General features: G+C 37.5%; 3 long non-coding RNA genes across 4 annotated transcripts; all 3 read left to right on the plus strand.

The window, feature by feature from the left end:
• The first annotated feature begins 1,442 nt into the window (after window positions 1–1,442).
• Window positions 1,443–2,597, plus strand: LOC131335709 (uncharacterized). Its single transcript, XR_009202591.1, has 2 exons — window positions 1,443–2,022; window positions 2,139–2,597. It is a non-coding gene; the product is annotated as an uncharacterized LOC131335709 (long non-coding RNA).
• Window positions 2,598–3,926: 1,329 nt separating this feature from the next.
• Window positions 3,927–7,462, plus strand: LOC131335713 (uncharacterized). Of its 2 annotated transcripts, none has more exons than XR_009202603.1 (4): window positions 3,927–4,305; window positions 4,881–6,454; window positions 6,859–6,973; window positions 7,120–7,462. It is a non-coding gene; the product is annotated as an uncharacterized LOC131335713 (long non-coding RNA). The 2 variants fall into 2 exon arrangements; XR_009202602.1 differs by having other exon boundaries at window positions 4,948–6,454.
• Window positions 7,463–10,882: 3,420 nt separating this feature from the next.
• Window positions 10,883–12,451, plus strand: LOC131335714 (uncharacterized). The gene is made up of 2 exons (XR_009202604.1): window positions 10,883–10,962; window positions 11,764–12,451. It is a non-coding gene; the product is annotated as an uncharacterized LOC131335714 (long non-coding RNA).
• Window positions 12,452–13,192: the final 741 nt, after the last annotated feature.

The raw sequence follows: 13,192 nt of genomic DNA on the forward strand, positions 1-13,192 counted from the left end.
TGCTAATCTTTCAGCTAAATGCTAGTTTTGTCAAATCTTAAGCCAACCTAGTATTGGCCGCGTTGACTAGAATGGTCATGAACAGGAGTTGGGAGCAAAGGTTAGGACTTAGAGCAGCTCCGGGGGTGATCTATACTCACTGCTGATGCCAAAATTAGCTGGAAAGTCTACAAAGTACGGCTGCCAGTGAGCCAAATTTCATCTCAAAACTTGGCAAAGGCCTAGATAATTGCCACATTTGGTAGCAAGTTTGGCTGAAACCAATAAAAATTCATACCGAAAAAATATATCCATGAACCAAAACTTGATTCCACCACAGGTACAGAGTTGGAGAAATCTGGTTCTCATAGCATTTCTCAGCAAATCACAAAAACATGCGAAAAAATTCTCGACCCAAAATCAAGAAGCTACATGTCTTGTGTTGATAAATTGTAGTTTGATGGACATAATGGTAGCTGTTGTAATATTGTTTGCATTAATGAAGCAGCAGTGCCAGGTTAAGCATTTTGACACTAGCAAGCCAACAAATGCTTTCGGCTTTGCCAAAATAGCATGGGCTAATGGATGCTCTAAAATGGTTGTTATAATGTAAAATGGCTTGGCACCATTGGATCAACATGGCCAAAATGGTAAAGTACCACTGGCAACATCTACAATGTTTTGTCCCTACTCTCAAAATGGTAAAGTGCCACTGGAGCTGGCCAAAAATTGGCTTTGGCTTTGGCTTTGAGAGTAGGGACAAAACATTGTAGATGTTGTTACTTTCTTACTAATGGAATGCAAATGCAAGTGGCAAAGTGGCACAGTGGAATGTTTACTCAGTGGTTAAGTGCACAACCAACTTCAAAGGATCTAGACCTGTAAGAATTGGATTTGTACAGTTGCAACTTGCTAGTTATACTGACATATGGTACTCTTTTACCTGTCAAGGTGGAAGTAAACATGGTATTTTTCTTTTGCTTGAAGATACAGAAGTTTACCTGAATATTGCTTACAAGGGATAACTATCATTCTTTCCTCGAGACAATTGCATGAACTGGACATTCACAAGCTATTGAAGTGTTGCATATATGTCCAAACCAGCTTATATAAGGTTCTCTTGTGTGATGCACAAAACATGACTAGGGGCTTGCCTTGTGGCAGGGTGGAACAAAGCCGAGTCATCTTTCTTATGACATAAATGTTATGGGTCTTAGGATAGTTTTTTGTGCTCTAGAGTGCCATGGCCCCGCTTCTTTCTTGTGACAATGGCATGAAATGGACATTCAAAAGCTGTTGAAGTGTCGCATAGAAGTCCAACCCAACTTTTATAAGGTTTTCTTGTCTGGTACATAGAACATGACCAGGTGTTTTTCACGTGGCAGGGTGGAGCGAAGAAGAGTCATCTTATGTATGGCATGCATGTAAACGGCCTTGGAAGAATTTCCATGCTTTGGAGGGCCATGGCCCTGCTCTTGAAAATGAGGTAGTGAAAGAAATTGTTTCTTCATTGGACTTTGGATTTATTCCCTACACTAGAAAAAAAAAAGGGAGGTATGAGGAAGAAGCATCATGCAAGTGGAAAGCTGTTGCTATCTGTACTCTTATTCAGTAAATGGTCAAAAGAGTGTCACATGCTAACTAATCCTAAAAATATATTGATTGCGCTCCACAGTCTCAAGTACATATTTTTGAAATTGGAGTCATCCTTGGTTCCTGAGAAGAATTTAATTGCATTGTGATCTTGTGTAGGACCTGTTGGCAGAAATACTTTTGTATAATTAGGCTTGTAATAGGATCGTCACTTATGGTTATGAGCTTGATATAAGAATTTTTTTTGAAAAACTTGACATTTTGTTGCAAATACGGATGAGGATAACTACATGCCTTCTAAACAATCCAGAGCTGATTTTAGGCCTCCCACCACAGCAAGAAATGACGAGGATACTGATGCAATGCAAAGTTCACTAGGTAGATCACCGCGAGGACACTCAAAGAGAGGATGTGCCTATGACAGATCAGACTGATTATGAACAATACGAGGTGTCAAGTTGTCCATATATGTTATGTGAAGATCTTCTTACCATTGTGGATGAGCCATATGAAATCTTGGATGCATTATGGACTGAAACTTCTAACCATTGGACTGTCTTTTGTAGGATGAAATGGATGAAGAAGGTGAATTTGAGATGTATCGTGTCCAAGGAACTTTAAGGGAGTGGGTTACTAGGGATGAAGTGCGTCGCTTCATTGCTAAGAAGTTCAAGGAGATTTACTAACATATCACAAATCAAATAATGACGAGGATATAGTCTATGTGAGGCAGATAAATGAGATGGTCTTGGGTAAATCTCTTTAGGCATCTTCTTTTAGTTTTGAAACTTTCAGAATCCTACCATTTCACATCCTTCTTTTCTGTTATTTACTCACTTTCCAAAATGGATTGATCTTGTGCTTTTCTTTGCTGGCTGACTTTGTATGTAGCTAATAAGTGTAGTCTGGAGATTGATTACAAACAATTCATATATGTCCACCTGAACATTGCGATCTGGCTAGTTGATGCACCTCAGTCTGTGCTGGAGGTTATGGAAGAAGTTGCTAAAATCGTTGTGTTTGAATTGCATCCAAAGTACAAGCAAATCAATCAAAAGATCTTTGTCAGCACCACCAATTTGCCAGTTTATGATCAAATACGGAACATAAGGTAGTGGGGAAGATAGTTAGAATTTTAGGAATTCTATCACTTATGCCCTTGTTACTTTCCAGGCAGATCCATTTGAACACTATGATCCATATGAGGGGGTGGGTTGTGACTCGATGCTCGGGACTCGGGTATCACACCTCAAAATGAGAAGTGACCGGCCATGTATCACAAGGCCAACTCATGGAACACGTAACCTAGAATAAAATAAGTTGTCAAACAATAATAATTTTTTTTATTAAATAAATCCAAAGCCAAATAAATCCCAATCATAAACATGGGGCAAAACCATCCCATGAACCAGCAAATAAAAATTTACCACCACCAACATAGTAATCCCATTTTACTCAAAAGCTATACAAAGTGCGGAAGCGATGATTAAAATCTTTATACTAAATGCATTATCCTATAGAGGTCAATAAAAAGAAATCCCCGAGATACCGTCAGAGTTTTTGCCTAACTCCTCAACTTGCCTGGAAAAGAAGTAAGATAAAAATCCGTCAGCTAACGAGCTCAGTGAATAACAAGTATGTATATTAAATAAAGTTGAAAGCGGGGATGAAAATAATTTACCATTAAACATAATTTGGCATACGAGGTGTCTAGCAAAATAATAAATTAGTCAATGAAGCATTTAACCAATAAACGTTCTTAGAGGTGATCACAACATGAACTCCATCAACAATGGGGAACCACAATCAAACAGTACAATGGCCAAAATAAATCTCACCAAAATTGGATTCAATATTATCGAACTTAAGAATAAGAATCACCAGGGTTGGCAGCCCGTGGTACTTTTCCCTAAGATGATCCGGCGAAAGAAAGTCGTTGAGCATTAGGGTTACTGGCCTAACACGGTCTTTTCCCCAGTGGCCAGTGTCACCAACACGAAGAGGAATAATTTCCCAGGACTTCTGAAATAAATGTTCCAATTAATATTCACAGAGTTCTCACCAAAAAGAATATTAACAATTGATCTCAGAAAATTCATCGCATGCCAATTTATAGAACTTATAAACAGTTTTGAGTCTCCGAATAACATTCATGTAAATTTTTGAAGGAAATACTTCTAAGGGACACAGGGATCTTTCGAAAATACGTAACATACTTAACTACAAATTAAACTTTGGTCCAAACGTACTGCAATGGAACAATGCAAAATAAGGCTAACCTGTGAAAAACGAATTACATAATTACTAGCTATATCAAGTACATAGATAACTATATAAGCTAATGGGGAAATAACATTTCAGTGGAATGAGGGGCATTTTATTCCTAACTCATGGACAAGTTATCATAAAATTCATCTAAATATGAAAAGGATGAAAATAATTCGTTATACATGGAAAAGGCCACGTGAAATGACGAATACACCCCTAAGTGAAACCCTAAATCCCCAATTCCTTTTGAAACATTTCAGACGCCACTTCCATTCCACGTATACACAGCTTTCTTCACCTTTCTTCTCCATCACCTCACCTCTTCTCAGGGAACGAAGACGCCAAAACCTTGTTCTCCCTCACCTTTTCTTCCATCTCGCTGTTCCACCCAAGAAGAAGCAGCCTTTTGTCCTTGGCCGTTGTTATCTCTCTGTTTCACTATGGACGCTGTGACATTGTGATCTGGTATGTTTTTTTTCCTTCACTTTTCTCTCATTCCCTCCCTATCTGTCTCGATTTCGGCGACCACCGACGGACCCGTTCGCTTGTTGAAAATTCTAGGCGCCCTTCCCCTGTTGAAAATTCAAATAGCTTTCGCTAGATTTCTCAATCTGTTCGTAAACCTGATTTAGGGTTTTTTCGCAGCAATTGTTGCAAACCTGATTTCATGTTGAATTCCTTAATAAATAAATAAAAATAAAATGTTTGAATTTTTTCCGATGTTTGTTAGTAGGGAGTAGTTTCACTGGATTCTGGTTCTTCCAGAAGAAGTATTTTTGACTTTCTTGATGTTAGGGTTTTTGCACTTCAGTTGGTGTAATCCTTGCTTATTTTTTGATAACTAATGTTTAGCATCTGATTGGGTTTTGAGGGAATTGGAGAAATGAAAGGAAAAGATAAGGTTTTCTTTTTCTTTTTCTGGTGGACGTTAGTTTGGTGGTAGTTTCACTGATTTCTGATTATGGGTGGCTATTGAATTCATTGACTAATTTGGTTGCTTGCTTTAATCGAATGCTTTACTTTCCAATTTTCTGTTCCAGGGTGTTTTTCATGTCCTCTGTTTCATTCCTTCCCATTGTGAGTGTAACCAAACTCATGTTTACGTAGTGAGCTAACGTATGTGTACGACGTGTTTGATGAAATGCCCATGAGAAATGTAGTATTGTGGATGAAAATAGCAGTGACGGTAAGTCCTATATCTTTGATATCCTTGGTTTTCGCTTGAGTTTCTTGCCACCCTATGATTGTGGAATGAGTTTCTAACGCTATGCTGTTTGGGGCTGCTGCTTTTCCAAAAATTTTGATTTGGAAGACAAACAAAATACTGCACAATGAGCCTTTTGATCGCTGTGCAATTGGTTTTCAATTTTTATTTAAATAGAAAACAATTTTAGGTGAGTGTGTGACCAAATGAATTGGAGCCTAAAATTACATGTCAAAACCATCACTACGCGAAAGCTGGCAACACACTCGAGCAAGCATGCACTTAGTTTAGGCATGGTCTATGTAAATCATGTCAAACTTCATTAATCAAGAATAGAAAATGACAAATGTTGTCGTTGCATTCTATCTTTTCAGCTGCATTGTGCAGTGGGAGCCTTCCTGTAGGTGAGGGATCATATCAAATGAGATGCACGTCACTTTCTGAGAGTATGGTTGAGAGTCCTCTGGCTCCATCTGTGAAGGCATAAACCTGAGGCTACTCAAGGCCCAAAGATTGGGTGGTGGGTTTTTGATTTTGTGATTGAATTAGTTAATTAGTTATGTTGTGGTCTGGCATAAATACCATGGGTGTTTGCTTCTATAACTTTGAAACCATGGGTTTAACTTTTGAAGCTTTCTGCCAAGTGTTGGCAGTAATGCTTTTGTTGCACCCTAAAAAAGTTCATGAATTAGATAGGTGGAAGAAGCTCAATTGTAGCTTAAGACTAACATTGCATGTGCATCTAGTAGTGGTTCCACCTTAGGTGCAGGACGCCCAGGTTTAAGCCTTTGTTTTTATATGTGTAATAATGTGTTATTGTTTAAGATGATGAATTGCTATAACTTTTGCTTTTTTTTTTTTTTTTTTTTGGTCGGCAACTTTTGCTATCTTTGTTTTTGCTGGAATCATACTTGGGGAATGTTTGTCTGACAAATTTAGGCCATGATTGTTAGACTGAAGGGTCCAATAATGCATATTTCAAAAAGATTTTGTGACTAGGATATGTATACAGGAAACAAATATAAATGTTTTTGCTGCACCCAAAACAAGTACATGAATTAGATAGGTGGAAAAAGCTGAGTTGCAGCTTAGGCACTAGAGTGAAAATTAGGCTAATGTGATAAGAAATCCTTTTATTTTACACTTCAATGGTTAGTTTTGACTATGGTCATATTTGTTCACAAAAAAAAGTTTAACTGATGTACTAAAAAACTGAAAGAGTGTTTTCAAGTTTGTGTGATTTTGTGATTGAATGTGAGCGTTATGATTCTTATATGAAACAGATTGAAGAACAACATTCGAATTCTTTACCAAATTATAATGGGGGCTAACGTTAATATGGTTCCCTTATGATTTCAGATTCAAAAGTTCATACCTGCTGTGTGAACAAAGTTTTGAAACTTAATCTGGGTACTCTCTACCAGATCTTTGTCTGATATATGAAGAAGTTATATAAACACCACAGTCATAAACTTCAAAGTTTAGAAACTAGGAAGCAAACTTTGGATATAGAGTTTGCGTCCTAGTTTAGAATTTCAGCCTCTAAAACTAGAATATAGAGTTTTTTGGTAGATTGTTGATATTCTAAAACGGAAACCTGAAATACGAAACTGGCGATAGAGGTTGAAATTTTATTTTATTTGCTGAAAAGTGCATGAACAATCATGTTGGATGCTGAAAGAGTTGAAAAAACCATAGTTAGATTTCCAAAACCTTAGTTAGATTTTCAAATCTTGCCATGTTATGTACGGGGTTTATATACATGATGCATGCTCGATTGGGCTATACATCTGTAACCTTTGTGGTTTGGATAGTTTTAGCCCGAAGTGTTTTTGTGGAGGTCTACAAGTGATATGCTTTATGTTGACGAAGCTGTTGGAAGTACTATTGCATGGCCTCTGACAAGGTTCTTATGGACTCTAAGCCAGGGTAATGCTTCCTCCCCCCCCCCCCCCCCCCACTTATATACATATCAAAAAGGAATATGATTTGTTCTATTCCTTTGTCTATATATTTTGTTTAGTTGGAATTTTTATGGCTCCATCAAATTAAATGTTTGCTTCTACCATATGTAGATTCATGGGCTGATAAAGAAGATAAGTTCTTTTGTGACTTTTTGCTGAAGATGTAGATATCATCTAGCTAGTGTGCAGGTTGTCATGATCCCTTGGGTGAAGCCTCTTTGTTGATATTTTGGTGGCAAGGCTTAGGCTCCACTTTTGGGATACACAGTTGTTTTGGTTGAAGCCTTTTTGTTGGTATTTTGTGACAAGGCTTGTACTCGACTTTTGGGATAAGACGGATGCTTTGGAAGGATGGAGTACTCTAATTTTCTTCTATGTAATGCTAGTCACTTTGATGTTCAGAGATAGTTGTCGGTTTTGTACGCAATATTGTTAATATAATGAATGAGTATTCGAGTCATCTTGCTTTATTTGATAGCGGTTGTTGTATGAGCTTGCCATGGAATGCCAGGGCAAAGAATGCTATGAAAGGTCGAACGAAAATAGCATAAAAAAACACTATAAAAATATACAACGAATAGCAGGCAAGAAACACTATAAAAAGTGTACAATACATAATGGGTCAAGAATGCTATAAAAAGTATACAATAGATAGCTTACAAAAAATGCTATAGAAAGTACAAAAACGACAGTGTTTGAAAAACACTATTAAAAGCCATCAATTCAATTTATTTTTCTTGGCTATTCAATTCAATTTTGGGAAATATAGTGCTATATGGATTTAAGTAACACCAAAGCCATCAATTCAGGTCGGAATAATTATATCAAATCAATTCTGATAGTTTTGACTTGGTCTTTTATACCTCAAAGAAGGTTGAGGTTGAATGTAGATGCCTCCCCAACATTCCACAATCCGAACTAGACTGGTCTTTATACAAATTTATATTGGTCTTCATTTATATTAAGTGTAGTTCTAATATAATTGACTTGCTCTTGTTTACCTCGGAGAAGTTTGGTTCACCTAACTTTTCACTCTTCTTACTTGTCACAAAATATGACGTGCTCCTTTTGAAAATATAAAATGGTCTAAGAGTAGAAAGAATAAAGTCTTTCAGAATTATTGACTTGCTCTTGTTTACTCCAGAGAAGAAAGATTCACGTAACTTTCCATACTTCATACTTGTCACAAATATGACGTGCTCCTTTTGAATATATAATATGGTCTAAGAGTACTCAGAATGAAGTCTTTTCCAATTATTGACTTGCTCTTGTTTACCTCGGAAAAGGTTGGTTCACCTAACTTTCCACGCTTCTTACTTGTCACAAAATATGACGTGCTCATTTTGAAAATATAATATGGTCCAAGTGTAGTAAGAATAAAGTCTTTCTAAATTATTGAATTGCTCTTGTTTACTTCGAAGAAGAAAGGTTCACCTAACTTTCCATGCTTCATACTTGTCACACATATGACATGCACCTTTTGAATATATAATATGGTTTAAGAGTACTCAGAATAAAGTCTTTTCCAATTATTGACTTGCTCTTGTTTACCTCGGAGAAGATTGGTTCACCTAACTTTCCATTCTTTTTACTTGTCACAAAATATGACGTGCTCCTTTTGAAAATATAATATGGTCTAAGTGTAGTAAAAATAAAGTCTTTTCGAATTATTGACTTGCTCTTATTTACTTTGGAGAAGAAAAGTTTACCTAATTTGCCATGATTCATACTTATCACAAATATGATGTGCTCCTTTTGAATATATAATATGGTCTAAGAGTACTCAGAATAAAGTCTTTTTCAATTATGGACTTGCTCTTGTTTACCTCGGAGAAGGTTGGTTCACCTGACTTTTCATGCTTCGTACTTGTCACAAATATGATGTGCTCATTTTCAATATATAATATGGTCCAAAAGTACTCAGAATAGAATCTTTTTCAATTATTGACTTACTCTTGTTTACCTCCAGCTCCCCCAGGTTAGGGAAAGAAAGTGGTGTCATGGATAGTTACGTCAAGTTGTCCTCTAAAGTATGGAGTAGGCCTCTAAAATGGGAGCAGGCCTCACCAACATGGTTTACGCGTTACTGATTCCCGAAATGAGAATATTTGTCTCCATGTAAAGTCGGTACTCTTTCTGCATTTTTTAGCCCAAAAAACCATCTTGACAAACAAAATTGGAAATAATAAAAATAAAGAATTGACAGATTTTGCCTACGAACAAAATACATTGTCAACCAACCTGTATATGGGACTATCCATATCGTCAACGCAAATTAACACAAAAGAACAAATAAAATTACATCCACCACCAATTAAAGCATCAATAAGTCCAAAATCTTTCAACAAAAACCAGCTGTTTCACCCTCATGTCTATGACAGTCTGTAATAACCCTAACTCGTCCCTAGGGGTTAGGCTAAAACAAAGCGCCGGTGGAAATCCCACCAAGGCCATATCAAGTAACAAACCTTATAAGCAATTACAAAGGAACAAATATGGATTCAGAGGAAACGGAACTTACATTACCATATCAAACAACACAGGTTATATACATGGTTTTCCTTGTCAACCTCTTACAGCTATGCCTTCTACATATCTTACAAGATTCAACTACAAACAAACAAGCCTCCAAAGTAGAGCTTCAATATCTACAACAAAAGTACAGGTCTTAAAATTACAGCCTATCCACACAAAAAAGTCCACGTCAACCCTTTAATCTTCACATCCTGAAAGGTGGAGAAAAATACATAAGCTAATGCTCATATGAGTGACCAATACATAATTTACATGCTTTACATGGAAATGATAAAAACATTTCATAGAGATTTCAAACATAGAAGCATAGCCTTTATAAAGCACATTCCCCATAGTTGGCGTATCTAAAGTAATATAATCTTTAGAAAAATTAACACACAATGTCCCTAAATGAACAACACCTTACCCAAATCATCAAACCATAATGCATTTTACCAAAGAAGGATGATTAGGGTCAATGATTGAAGAAGATAACACAACCCAATTCCAATTTATTGAAAACCCAGGTCAGAAAACAAGAAATAGATACCTATAAGAAATACCCATCTGATAAATTTCAAAAAAAAAAAACAAAACAAAACAAAACAGAACTACAAAAGAATTGACAGAATCTGTATGAACCTAAAGCAAAGAACTCTCTCTCTCTCTCTCTCTTAGGTTTCCAACCACAGTTGCAGCCGCCTAGGGGGGGAGGCGCCCGGTCTCCTCCTCCCCCCGGGTTCTCTCCTCCCTCACCCCTATCTTTCTCCTCCGTGCTAGTCTGATTTCTTTTGCTTTCTTTGCTCTGTCGGATCTGCTCCTCCGTCCGTGACCCTTTCTCATCCTCCTCCAGCGTCTCTCCCATCGATTTCCATTGTTGGATGGAGTCGATCTCTTGGAGCTTAACGGTGTTGTGGAGGACGTCGTGGTGGTCGGTAGTGTTTGGGTGTTAGCTCCAGCCGATCGGTTTCCCTTGGGCCGATTCGATTCAGCGCCTAATGGCTAGGGTTGCTTCACTGCCGATGGCCTTGGTTGCATCCTCTTCATCCAAATCTTAGCGGTCTGTAATACCCCTAATCTTTAATTATGTTTTAAGTTAATTATGTGATGTGTTTTAGGCTTAATATGTGAGTTATTGGGCTTAATTTGCTAGCTAAATGAAATTGGAACATAAGTTGGTATATGGCACACACACACACTCAATAATTTTTTCTAAGCCTAGCAAAACAAAAACAGGGCCTCTACGTTTTTTTCCTTTGTTCTTATCAAAACATAGATAGAGAGAGAGAGAGAGAGAGAGAGAGAGAGAGAGAGAGAGAGAGAGAGAGAGAGAGAGAGAGAGTGAGAGAGAGAGAGAATCGGTGGAAAAGAAGAAGAAGAAGAGAAATAAAAAAAATTGGGGAAAAACCTTGCTTGGCTTGGAATTGAAGATTTAACTTGGTAATTCTTACATCTCCTACTTGATTCCATGATTTGTATGTTAATTTCATATCATAGGGGGTTGAATTCATACTCTAGATGATTGGAACAAGATAAACTTGGCTTTGGATTAGAGCTCTACTTGTTTCTTTCAATTGGATGTTTAAAACTTGTTTTGATGCATGAAATTGATGTTATTGGAGTAGCTCTTCTATATCTATGATGTTGAGCATGATTATTGAGGTTTTGATGTGAGTTAGAAGTAGTTTGGATGGGTTTAAGAGTTGAAAATCGCAGGAAGAACAAGAGCTAATTTTCTGAAAATCTGCAGAGTAGAAATTTCGTATCTGTCCTGATTTTGTGGATTTTTTTTGAGGCAGTTCCTAAGTTCCAAAAATTATGAGATTTTTACTAAGAGTTCCTCTATAAGTTTTCTATCTATGGTAAAAATTTCGGGATCAGAATCAAAGTATTGAATTCTGTAAAAATTCGTGACCTTGCAGCGCGCAGTTTCGGACTGTGCTGACTGCACAGACACATGTTAGGAAAACGGTCATATTTTTTAGCTCGAGCGATGAAATCGCGATCCGATTTCTGATTTTGAAACTAGATTCATAAACCTTAAAAAGTATGTGGAGTTTGTACCTTAGTTATTTCTGTGCAAAGTCAGATTTTAAGTTGAAATTGATGAAATTGCAGATTTTGAAATTATTTCTTGAGATTGGTTGTTTAACTTCATATGTTTACCTTAGGACCTTATGTTCATAAAAATAGGATTGTTTAGCATCTTCTAATCATGTTTTTACTGCCTAATTGTTTTAGGAAGCTCGGGTGGTTCGTAGAGCCGATGTGAGTGATTTAATACCTAAACACATGGTTTTGAACTTGTTTTCCTTATCAAGCTTATTTGAACATGTTTTAAAAATTGTGTACTCCATGGACACAAATGGAAGGTGGACCCATTTGTGAAATTTTTGCGAATCTATTTAATGGCATTCCCAACGTCCGGTCTTGCTAGGGGACGGCTTAATGGCTAGCAAGGGTGTTTGAGGTTGGTGTGTGTTTTGGAATAATGCATAGACGTCTGGCTTATCCACTACAGGGGACGCTCGGTAGCTTTTGAATTTTGAATAGCAGAATGTGCATTATATTTGGCTTATGGATTTGAGTTCTTTGTTTTGAAATATTATCAAATTATTTTGCATTGTCCATGGAAGGCATATGAGTTAAGTATTAATCATTCACACGAGCTTTGGCTTATGGATTTTCTTTTCCACCTTTCAGGAAGCGATGCGTAGGGTGGCATGGTGTTTTCTTTTGGGACGTGTTGTATTTTTTGGAAACTTGTAGAAAGGAAGTTATGCTTGTTGACACTTTGCTTTGTACATGGTTTGTTAGCTTTTGAGTTTGTAAGTAAGCACAGCTCTGAGAGGTTTATCTTTTGGTTTGTAAAACCTAAGTAAGACTTTGGTTCGTTATCAATAAAAGTCGTCTTTTGCTTCCGCTGTTATGTTTAGTCCCTTTTGATTATCACTTGCTTAGATGATATTTCATTTGAGATTTGGCCTTAGTGAGAAATCACTGGCATTTGTCATGATTAAGACCTCAAGGGGCAGGTCAGGGTCGTGACACGGTCCATCCCAACTTTCGGTTTGTTTGGTGGTTGGAGTGCGCGTGCTAAACTGTTTTGGGTCTTTTCCTGGCAGTGATGACGGTGGCGGTGGTTGTGGCTGTTGGACGGCGGTGCAATGTTGTTGTTCTGTGATTGTTTGGTGGGGGCTTTGGCTGGTTTGGCAGGTACGATGGTGGTGGCAGTGGCGGTGATGGTGTCTTTGAAGGCAGCGGAAGGGGGATCGGTTTTGGTTTGGGTTAAGATTTGGTGTGTAGGGATTTGGTGTGTAGGGTTGTATTAGGTGTGTGGGTTTTACCCGTTAGTTGGTTTTTGGGCTGTTTTGGTTTGAGTTAGTGTCTCTCCAACCTGGGCTGGTTAGGTGTTTTTTCCTTGGTTTGGGTTCAGCCTATTGGGCCCAATTCAATTTCCTCCTTGTGGTTAGGAGATGAAGGTCATGGATGGTCAGACCGGTGTATCCATGATTCTTTTAGCTCTGTACTCTGTGTTATGAGTTAATAAATTTTTTATCTTTTGCCGATAAAAAAAAGAAGAAGAAGGTGAATATGGCAAAGAAAACGTTCCCAATCACAGTAGATAGAGCAAATCTGAAGAAGGTGAAGAGAAAGGGGTAAGAAACCA

Source organism: Rhododendron vialii, chromosome 8a (genome assembly GCF_030253575.1).
Source record: "Rhododendron vialii isolate Sample 1 chromosome 8a, ASM3025357v1".
Classification (NCBI taxonomy): domain Eukaryota; kingdom Viridiplantae; phylum Streptophyta; class Magnoliopsida; order Ericales; family Ericaceae; genus Rhododendron; species Rhododendron vialii.